We start from the raw sequence: 10953 nt of genomic DNA on the forward strand, positions 1-10953 counted from the left end.
TGGAGGTGTGGGCTGGGGGGGTCTCGGCCCAGGCCCACTCAGTGCAGGGGCATGCGGGCCAGGGTCTTCTGAGAGCGCAGATCTGACTTTCCCATCCCTTGTCCTGACTTTAAGGCCCCAGTTCCTCCCCAGCACCAGCCAGCGTGTGCAGTCGGCCCTGTGGAGATGGACAGCCGGGAGCTGTGGGGAGGAAGGCAGGCCCTGGAGCAGGATGGTGATGTGGCAACTCTGGGGGCGGACGGTCCTGCTGTTGGCAGGCCTGCCTGAGAGCGCTGGTAGGTGACAAGACAGTTTAAAATCAGCTGGTGGTTTTCAGTGGCACTGCCTCTGGATGTTGGACCATGGAGCTGAGGGGACCAAAAATATGTTAATTGTCTCTAATGGAGTTAGTACTCGCGGTGATGCAGGTAGGTTCAGTGGAAGTGCAGCTTACTGCAATCCTGTGGATTGATTCTTGCATATAGTGGCTAAAATCAGACCTATAAACAGCATCTGTAACATGTTCCTGGTGTGTATCCTCCTCTTCTGCTACACTTCCAAAGGAAGTGGAAACTTTAAAAGCTGTATGCAAAAATTCCTCAGCTTCTCTTTACTGTTTTCCTGCTTTTATGTGCTGTGGCGTGTATTGCTCAAAACTGAGGCTTCAGTCATTCACATTCCATCAATTCTTTAGAGTTCATTGTTTACAATTTCTCACTCAGGGGTTACAGTTTATGACTTTATTCTGTGGGACTGTATCTATCAATCAGGGCTTACAGTTTACTTATTTACTGATCAGGGCGCAGAATTTAAAATCTAACCTCATCCATAAGTTGTAAAGCGCCAACGATCATTTGGGTTCCAAGATACGTAGTTTAACACTTAAACTTCAGGGTTTACAGCTTACTGTTAAATGAAAAGGTCCAGATCTTTATATAATAAATTGTAAGCCCTGAACCCTAAACAGTAGGCCGTGAACCATTTTGGGGAGTTCGTATCTTTCCTCTGGTGCCAGCCAGCATTCAGCTCTGTGGTCTGATCTGAGGCTATGAGCAGGAGGTAACTAGGCAAGTGTTTGAAGAAGTGGATCTGTTTGTGCATGCCTGAATTGAAAGAGGGGTGTGGCATGGTTATGCCAAAAATGTGGACACAGGAAGTTCCTGAAAGGTTGACCCGCAGTGACCACTTCAGTCTGATTTCTTGCTTGCAGCAAACCCAAATGTTGTGGTAGTCTTCAAAATGGGAGTGGAGGGGCAGTGTTGGTGGCTTGCGCGTTCTCCTTTACCTTGTTTGTGTGTATTAGATTAGTGTTTATGTTTGTATACCAAATTTGGTTTCTTGTGCTTTTCTACAGGGCTTTCAGGTTTTGCATTGCTTTATGCTTTTATAGGATGATGCCTTTTACTGTCTGTCGGCAAGCAGCAGATCACAAATTATTGTCACAGTGGATACCAAGGCAGTGGAGTTGATAAGATGCTGGAGAGTGCCTGCTAGCCTTGAGCACTAGGCATTGGTGCACACGGCTCGCTTGGCTGAACTCAGGTTTTCTGCAGCTGCAGAAGTTCTTTCTCCATCCCTCTGTCCAGCTCCCTGTCCCTCTGTTTCTATCCCTCTGCCTGACCATCCTTCCCACCAACTCTAGCCGTCTGTCCAGCTTGCTCGCCGCCCTTCTTTTGCTGTCCCAGTCGCTCTGTCCTGCTCACTGTCTCTCTCCGCCTCTTACCAATCCCTCCAGCCCCCGTTGATCTCCTTGGCGGCCTGCTGCCACCTCTCCACCTCACGCATGCGCAGTGCCGCCGCCCTCGCCGACCCTCCGCCACTCGCAACCCGGTACTGCAGCTGGAGGCACGCACGCACCCACGTTGCCGCCGTCGTGCTCGCGGCGGGGGGTGACGGGGGCGGCGGCCGTGTACGCATGCGGAGTACTGCCGCGGCAGAGGCGCCAGCTATATTCGCCGCTCCTTCCCGCCGCTCAGCTCGGCCGCAGACTGTCTTGGCTTCTTGGTGCTCCCCGTTGTCGTGGGGACGGGCAGTCACTCTCGGCGCTGCTCCGCGGTGCTCGCGCACCTCTGCAGCAGCACCCTCCACTCGCTGACGCAGCGCCGTGCGGCGGCGTGCACGGCGGGCTCCAGTGTGCATGCGTAAACCAGCCGCGCTGACCGCGCTGGGGGGGGGGGTGGGCGCGACCGAGAGCGGGACCGGTGCAGCAGGGCACTGTGAGCGCCGGGGGCGGGGGACAGAGAACAGGAGCGGTGCGGTACCGTGCTGTGAGCACTTCTCGCCGTCTCTACTGTGCCACCCCCCGCCGGCAGCGTTGGCAGCTGGTGCATGCGCGGTGCCTGCAACTAGCGTGACGGTGGCGTGCAGGCCTCGAGGGTTGGGACTGCTCGGTGTTGAGTGGCCGGGGACACCGCTGAGGCGAGTGAGACCCTTAAGTGGCTGCGGGCTTGGGGATGCCTCCTGCCTGCTGGGGCCATCGCTCCGTGGAGGCAGCGCATTGAGTGTCTCAGCCCAGCCACACTCGGCTGCGGGGTGCGTGAGGCAGAGCCTGCCAGGAGCGCGGGGAAGATTCTCCCTTCCCTTCAGGGGCCCTGTTCCTCTCCTGCAGCAGTTGGTGCATGTCCTCTGTCCTGTGGATGCTGACAGCTGGGAGCTGTGGGGAGGCAGGCAGGCTCTGGAGCAGGATAGTGGAGCAGCAGCTCCCCGTGGGGGGACAAGGTGGTCCTGCTGTGGCAGTCCTACCCATTAGGTACATAAGTGCATCCTCAAGTTAGTAACCTGAGAATTGGGGGAAGCAGGAAGATAGGCTGAAAGACAGACACCCCCAGGCACCTTGAGGCCTCCCCACCCCTAGGCACAGACTGTGGGTGCCTACCCAACTAATGAAAATTTCCTCTGAGCCTCCCCTGAGCCCTGCTTGCCCCATACAGTTGCCCCAAAGCCATGGGACTTGCCAGTCCTGTGTGTGCCAGTGGGTCTCACATTGCTTCCACTGTCTTCCCAGGCACCCAAAAACAACCAGCCAGCCGCGTGCAGCACCGATACACACTCAGCACCCTGCTGGGATAGGACCCCCACTCTGATGTGTAACCTGATTGGATGTCAGGACAGGTGCGTGTGGTAGGGCAGTCTGGAGCTGCCATCATCATCTGTACTCCGCACCAGTGCAGTCTGCCATTACAGCATCGTTTCCAGTGCCCAGGTGGGGTTGCCTCCCAGTGCGGCTTGAATCATGCTTGTGACACTGGCATCAAGCCCTGTTTCCTGATGGATCTGTCTTTATGCAAACCGGTGTCTTCCTTGCATCAGCCTCTTTCTGCTCCTATTCTGCCTGTGTGCAGCAGAAACCTGGACCTGACTCTGCTTTCTGGCACGTGGTTCTGTCAGTAGGACTTTCTAGCAAGGTCTGACTTGGGCCACTTGTGTTGTCTCTTAAGCAGTGTGAGTGAAGCAAAACCCTGTCTCTATCACTTTCTTGGTGACAAAACTTGTCTGTTTCCTGCTAGCTGAGTCTCTCCACTGTTCAGAGTTTTTAAAGGCCATGTTTTTTTTTTTTTCCCTGTCTTTGCTGAATGCTGCTTTCTGAGCAGTCTGAAGATGACCTTAAACTTTGGGTGCTATTGGTGTGGTGTGCCTGTGTTTTCTGTGGGAGAAGGCCTAGGGCTGTGCTAAGCAAGGAAGCATAGGTTGTGTGTGGAAGATGGAGGGCTGGAGAGGTGGCATGGGACTGGCTGGCTTCCTTGCTCTCGGGGTGGATGAGAGGAGTGTTTCTGGTGACAGATCACTGAATGTGTAGCACTGTTGGGCACAGTGGTGGGTGATCACTTTGCAGTCTGAAATCTTTGCTTTCCTTCTTCTGCCTGTGGTGAATGAGAGGGTGGCTAGGTCAGCGAGGACTGCTTATTTCTCCTTTTTGTTTGACCTGTGTACCTTTTTATGCCAAGACAGACGGACAGACACTTCCAACATTGCAGTGTCTGTGCTGGAGTTGCCTTGAGAAGTACCATCTGCCATAGGCTGGAGTTAACTGGGTGCCTGAGCAAGCCTGACCATCTGTGGGGACTGCTGTGGCATGTTGGTGATGAAGCAGAGCCAGAGAACATGTCTGAAGCAGCACGGAGGGTCAGTTGTAATTGTGGGAGCAATTACGGGCCTTGGATTTGGGTAGTTCTGGAAGGGCTGTGCAGTTGCTTGGCCTCTTGGTAACATCTGTTCTGGCCTTTTGCAGGTGCTGAAGCATAGTCTGGCAGTTGAAGGAGCATCACAGATTGGAGCTCTGCAGGATCTGCAGCCAGACACAAAGGACAAGCTCTGACTCGCAGCGTGGGCACAGCTAAGTCCTGGGACTGCATCGTAGATGAGGGAGGCTGGGTGGGTGGAAGGTGGTTGTGCCCTAGTTGGGGATGAGACAGGTTGTGTGGCAAGTCTGGGTACTGCTGGGTGGAGGGAGCTGGAAGTTGTGTTTGGGAGGCTGAAGTTTGGGCATTTGGTGAATGATGTGCAGGCCCGGCAATGGGAATTTGCTTGATGTGCCAAGGGGTTAGGTACCTTGGACTACAAATGTTCATCATGTGAGTAATAGGCTAAAAAATCCAGTCTATTTTACATAATAAAAAGTATTTTCCCAGCTGCAGTGTTTTACCCTTGTTCTGGCAACTCTGTGAGGCATTTTCTGTTCAGTCTTTACAGTGGTATTTACTGGACAGAGGAAAAGGCTTTTGGGGTGGTGGTAGTGACTGCAGCAATAGTGTTACCAGTTGTCACAAACACTTCTCTCTCTCAGCAGGTACCACTTCCCTTAAGGAGAGGCTGGTTGGTAGTTACAGGTGTCACTGGCTCTGGATATCTGCCCACAGAGCTGAGAGGACCACAACTATTAAGTTAATTGTCTGTAATGGAGCTTTAGTGCTCGCTGTGTTGCAGGTAGGTTCAGTGGAAGTGCAGCTTAGTACAGTGGATCGATCTATGGATTGATTCTTACATATGGTCGCTTATGAATGGTGGCTGAAACCAAGCCCATAAAGAGCAATTGCAAAGTGTTTCTGTTGTGTGTGTATTCCCATTCTGCTGCCCTTCCAAACGAAGGGGAAACTTGTAATGCTACAGGCAAAAATTCTCATCTTCTCTTTACTTTTCTCTTTACCATTTTTCTGCTCACATACTCTTTGGCATTTCTTGCTTAAAACTGAGTGCTCAGAGTTTTTCACTTATGGTTTATTGTTTAGAGTTTGTGGTTTTCAGTGGTTTCTCACTCAGGGGTTATGGTTTATTACTTTATTTTGCGGGGCTCTGTATTTATCAGGGTTTACTGTTACTCATTTATTAATCAGGGCACCGGATTTAAAAATCTAATCTCATCTATAAGCTCTAAATCCCCAATGACTGCTTGGGTTCTGAGATTTGTAGTTTATCACTTTAAGGCTTACTGTGTTAAATGGAAGAGTCTAAGTCCCTAGATAATAAACTGTAAGCCCTGAACCCTAGTAGGCTTGTCAGGTTTGTAACCATCATGCACCAGGGCTAATGTTCATTGTGATTCCACTAAGAAAGGCATTCAGACTCTGTAAATTATTGACCAAAATTCCATTTATTGAAGCTAACACTAGCAGGAAAAAGAGCATAGTATAATCTTACATTCCTTCAGATGTTGGGAACATCACATTGTGCAGAGTCGGAGAGATCTCCACTCGAGGCACAGCCTGCAGTGCAGCTCCTGTCTGTGGGGAGGTTCTGTTGACATCTTGGTCTTTAGAGCTCTCACAGGATTTTATTGTAAGAAATAATTCTATTCATCCTTTTACTGTCAAACAAGAGAGTATTCACTTGAGAACCTGCTGCTTCAGTGTAAGATAAAGACAAATACGTGTAATCACCAGTGCCAAGTAGGAACTGCCTACAGGCTCCTTTGTCACAATTAGTCAGCTAAGTTTATCCTGTGACCAAGGGGTATGTGCAGCACAACACATGCCTGAAGACCAAGCTATATGTGCAGCATAGCACAGCAGGGCCGTATGCCTTCTCAGGTTAACTGTTACGTTGATCACTAACTCCTCAACTATACATTAGTCTTCTGGTTAGGATCACTGCCGTAACCTTCTCCTGTGCCACCCAGCGTTCCCCTCGGTGCTCTCAAGATCTGAGGTCTCGGTTTGATGCTGTGCAGGCATGATGCACTGCCATTGCTGAGATGGTGGATGAGTTGAGAGCTGTCAGAGTTTGTTGCAGGGCTCTAGTCTAGGTGTGGCGCAAAAGCACAGACAGGTGAGATCACGGTTTTTCCTCGAATAACAGAACCGAGTCCTATCCTTGAAGGAAAAAAGCCAGCTGACAGTTACACCTCTTGTTGAACTTCATGAGGTTCATGTCAGCCCATTTCTCTATCCTGTTGAGGTCCCTTTGGATGGCAGCATGATGCTCTGGCTTATCAGCCACTCCTCCCAGTTTGGTGTCATCTGCAAACTTGCTGAGGGTACTCCGCCTCATCATCACTGCTTTTTGGTGTGCTTCAGGGTCATATGTTTTTCTTTCCATGTGCGCCAGGGCTCTCCCTTTGCCTTGTGCTCCCAGAGTCTGTTTGTCCTTGCCATCTCCTGATTTCTTCTGTTTGCCCTTACCATCCCGGGGCAGCGGGGGGAGGGTGTGGTGTGGGGGGGGTGTGTGCGCGGAGGGGCCGCGCCGCGGCGGCGGGGGCTGCTCGGAGCCGTGCTGGGGAGCCCTCGCTGCTGCCGCCCGGCGACGAAAAGGTGCTACTGCAGGTGGGGCGTTGCGCCCTTCCCGCCCCGTAGTCACTGCTGCCGCCTGGCGAACGAAACGCCATACTGCCGCTGAGGTGCCTGCGAGGTGATGTCGCTGCGCTCGTTGCTGCCTCCCGGTAAGGAAACGCCGCTGCCGCCCCGCGTGCGAAGCGCGGAACTGCAGCGCCGGTGCCGCCCCCGGGCAAGCGCCGCCCGGCGGGTGCTCGCTGCTGCTGCCGCCTGGTGGCCGAAGCGCGGTACTGCAGCGCCCGCGCCGCCGCCGCCGCCGCCTTCGCTGGTGCCGCAGCACGGCGGTGTGCCGGGCGCGATTCCCGGTGGTGGGTGAGGGCCGGGGCCACCAGTGAGGCGAACGAGCCCCTCTGGCGGGTGCAGGGGTGTCTCCTGCCCGCTGGCCGCCCGGGGGTGGCGGGACGGGAAGCTTCAAACCGCTTGCTGTGGCAGGTTCCCAGTAACCGCAGGCGAGCCAGGTCAGGGCAGCCCCAGGGACTTGCCCAAGAGCTGACAGAAGGGAAGAGGGGAAGAAGGCGGACACCCCCCCCAAGTGCAGATGCCGGGTGCCTCCCCAACTCGCCAGAACTCCCCCTGAGCCTCCCCTGGCCCCGCTCACCCTGTACAGCTGCCCCCAGCTCCGGCACCTCCCCTGAAGCCATAGCCCCAGGCCACCCCCAAGCCTTGTTATGACAGCAGCAAGCTGGCCCTCAAATGCGCTTGATTCTCCTTAAGGCAGGTGCCATTAGCAGCAGTGAGGGGAAAGAGCGGCATGTCCAGAAGCCCCTGTGGAAGCAGGGGCTCTGGCCAGGGGCGAGCTACAATAATAACAGTTGCTGCTTCTCGTTTCCCTCTCCCAGAGGCTGCGCTGAGGACGTGGCTGTCTGTTCCTCCCCTGGGGATGCTGTTGACTTCACCTGCCTCAGGCTTGCATGGGTTGTCTCTGCCTGGCCTTGCTCTCCTCACAGCATGGGGGTGAAAAGGGACAGGCAGAGCACTTACTGGCTGTGGACAGGAGCTGCCACAGCTGAAGCTGGAGAGGCCAGAGGAATGTAAAGAAGAAGAAATCGGAAGGCCATCCAGCTGGCAGCTACATCCCACTGTAGGCAAGAGAGAGAGCCTGCCTCTCCTGGTGAGGAAAGATCCCTCAGGCCAGGCCGACAACATGCACCAAGGGTCTGTATGCGTCACCAACAGCACAGTGCGGCCACGTAGTGCGTGAATGAGCAAGGCTACGTGTCTAGGAAGCCTCGTCTCCTAAGATCTGTAAGACACCCACATATTCCCTTAGGTGGAGGGCAGCCAAGCGACCGGAGTTACAGAAGAGGAAAGGAGGAGAGGAGAAAGAAGTGTCTGAACTGTCAAATTCTCCCGGCAGTGCTGAGAACGAGAGCTGCCATGAGTCCCAGGCCCTCGGGGCCCTGTCACCCCTCTTCTGCGTCCCGGTCCCTCCCTGCCCCTCCCCTGGACCCCCCTCTTTCCCACTGCCTGTCTCATTGTTTCTAGTTATATCCCCCTGTCCAGCCAGCTGTCCCTTTTTTCCTTTCTCTCCTCCCGACTCTGGCCCTACTTTTTCTTCCTCTGTCTCGGTCCAGCAGCCCATCACCAGTTTTTTTCCTTCTCCACCTCTTTGTCTTAATCTGCATCTGGTCCCACGCTGCCCCCAGTCCCATTCCTTGTTCTGCTTTTTGTCTCTCTCTGTCCTGTGCTCTATCCCCATCTTTCTTTCTCTCTCCCTCCTTCATTTTCCCTCCTTGTTTTTCTCTGCATCCCTTTGTCCTGTTGCTCATCAGTATTTTTTCCTTCCATTCCTCTGTCCTGCTCCCTGTCCCTTACTCCCCTGTCAATCCCTCTGTCCTGTTGCCTATCATTATTTTTTGCTGTCTGCATCTTGCTGCCCTGCTTCCCATTCATCTCTTTCGGCTCTATCCTCCTGTCCTGCTCCCCAGCAGTATTTTTTTTCCTCCAGCTCTCTGACCTGCTCCCCGCCCCCCTCTTTCTCTCTGTCATTCGTTCCACTTCCCTGGACCTCCCTCTCTGCAATCTTGTGTCCCACTCCCTGTCCCTCTCTGTTTATATCCCACTGTCCTGGTCCCCATCCCTCTCTCTGCCTCTCTATCCTTCTGTCCCTGTCCTTGTTCCTGTTTTTTCTTTCTCCAGCTCTCTGTCCTGCTGTCCATCTCTGTCCAGTTCCCTGTTTTTTTTTCCTCTTGGTTACTCTGCTTTTCTTCCTGTCCCTATTTTTTCCCTCTCTCTTCATCCCTCTGTCCTGCTCTGTGTTCCCTCCCTCTCATTCCCCCAGTGTCCTGGGGGAACACACAGTCCTGCTGTGTATTACCTGTCCTTCTCCCTGTTGATTTTTTCCTCTTGCTCTATCCTTCTGTCCTGCTCCCTAGAAGTAATTTTTTATTCTCTGTATTTCTGTTGTTCTGCCCATCGCTATTTTTTCGTTCTCCATCTCCCTCTCCCACTCTGCATCCTGCTCCGCATCCTCCTCTCTCCCTCTCTGTCATTCTTTCCTCTTCCCTGTAGCTCTGCTTTTCTGTATCCTTGCATCCCACTCCCTCCCTCTGTCCCTCTCTATCACACTGTCTTGCTCCCCATCTCTCTTTTTTTTTCTTTTGACCTTTCTGATGTGTGTGTCCCCCCCCAACCCCTCCTTTTACATGTCCTGGTCTTTCTACATCCTTCTGTCATTCTCCTTCTCTTGCTCTTCTTGCTCTTTTTCTCTTTTTTCCTCTATCCTGCTGCCCATCACTGTTTCCTCCTCCTCCATCCCTTTGTCCTGCTCCCTGTCCTTGTCAATCTTTCCCTTTGTTCTGCCTCCGGTCTTTGTTTTCTCCATCTCTGTCCTCTTCCCTGTACCTTTTTCTCTCTGCTCCTCAGTCCTTCTCCCTCATCTTATTTTTCTATTTCTGCCATCCCTCTCTTTTTCTCTGTGACCCTCTGTGCTGTTCCCTTTCTTTTCTTTCTCCAATTATCTGTTGTCTTACCTGTCCCTCTCTGTCTCTCTTCCTCTGTCCTGCTCCCTGTCCCTGTTTTCTCTTGTGCTCCACCTCTTTGTCATTCTCTCTGTTGCTCTCATTTGCCCTCTATCCTAGCGTCCTGCTCCCTGTCCCTCTCTCTTGCAGTATCCTGCTTTCTGGCTCCCTGTCCCTTGCCTGTTTTCTGTATCGCTCTGTCCTTCCTCCTGTTTTTCCTTATCCCTCTGGCCTGCTACCCATCACTGTTTTTTTCTTTCTTTCTTTCTCCATCTCTCTGCCTTGGTCCTGTCACTTTCCTGCTGTTTCTTTCTCCATCTCTGCCCCACTCCGTGTCCCTTTTCTCTTATTCTCTGTCTTCCATCTTCCCCCTAACTTTTTGTCTGTGTATCTCCATACCACTGCCTGTCCCATCGTTTCTCACTATATCCCCCTGCCCAGCTCGCTGTCCCATTATTCCCCTCTGTCCTGCTCCCTGGCCTTTCTTCTCATCCTGCAGCCCAGTGCAGTTTTTTCTTTCTCCCTCTCTTTGTCCTGACCTGGCTCTCTTTTTCCCCCCTCAGTCACTCTGGGTTGTTCCCTATCTCTTTCTCTCTCCCTCCTTCCCTTATTCCTCTCATTCAATTTCTCCCTCTATCCATCTGTTCTGCTCCCTGCTCATCATTTTCTCTCTCCCTCTGTCCAATCCTGTGCGTAGTAAGCAAGTGAGCGAGGCTATGTGTCTAGGAAGCTTTGTCTCCTAAGAGCTGTAAGACACCCACGTATTCTCTTAGGTGGAGGGCAGCCAAGCGACCGGAGTTACAGAAAAGGAAGGGAGGAGAAACAAGAAAGAAATATCTGAACTGTCGAATTCTCCTGGCAGCGCCAAGAGCGAGAGGTGCCATGAGTCCCAGGCCCTCGGGGCCCTGTCGCCCCTCTTCCACATCCCAGTCTCTCCCTGCCCTTCCCCTGGCCACCCCTCTTTCCTACACTGCTGCAATTTTGTTTTTTCTCCCCTATACCTCCTTTCTCCATCTCGCTCTGAGCGGTTCCCTGTCCCCATATTTTAGGTCCTCCCCCTCTCTGCCCTGTAGCCTGTGGCTATTTTTTCCTCCTCCGTCTCTCTGTCCAGCTCCCAGCCACTATTTTTGTGTTCCTTGCTCCCTGTCCTGTAGCCTATTGGTATTTCCGCTGTTTCTGGTGCTCTCTGTCCAGCTCCCTGTCCCTGCTGTTCAAGGTCTTCCTTCTTGGCTCCGTAGCACATCGCGAGT

The 10953-nt window shown here is 53.0% G+C and overlaps 1 long non-coding RNA gene across 2 annotated transcripts; it reads left to right on the forward strand.

The window, feature by feature from the left end:
* The first annotated feature begins 1967 nt into the window (after positions 1 to 1967).
* Positions 1968 to 4606, forward strand: LOC143161602 (uncharacterized). 2 transcript variants are annotated; one of them, XR_012995559.1, is made up of 4 exons: positions 1968 to 2120; positions 2984 to 3090; positions 3928 to 4101; positions 4208 to 4606. It is a non-coding gene; the product is annotated as an uncharacterized LOC143161602 (long non-coding RNA). The 2 variants fall into 2 exon arrangements; XR_012995560.1 differs by lacking the exon at positions 1968 to 2120 and adding an exon at positions 2232 to 2397.
* Positions 4607 to 10953: the final 6347 nt, after the last annotated feature.

Source organism: Aptenodytes patagonicus, chromosome 6, assembly GCF_965638725.1.
Source record: "Aptenodytes patagonicus chromosome 6, bAptPat1.pri.cur, whole genome shotgun sequence".
In the NCBI taxonomy this organism is placed as follows: Eukaryota; Metazoa; Chordata; class Aves; order Sphenisciformes; family Spheniscidae; genus Aptenodytes; species Aptenodytes patagonicus.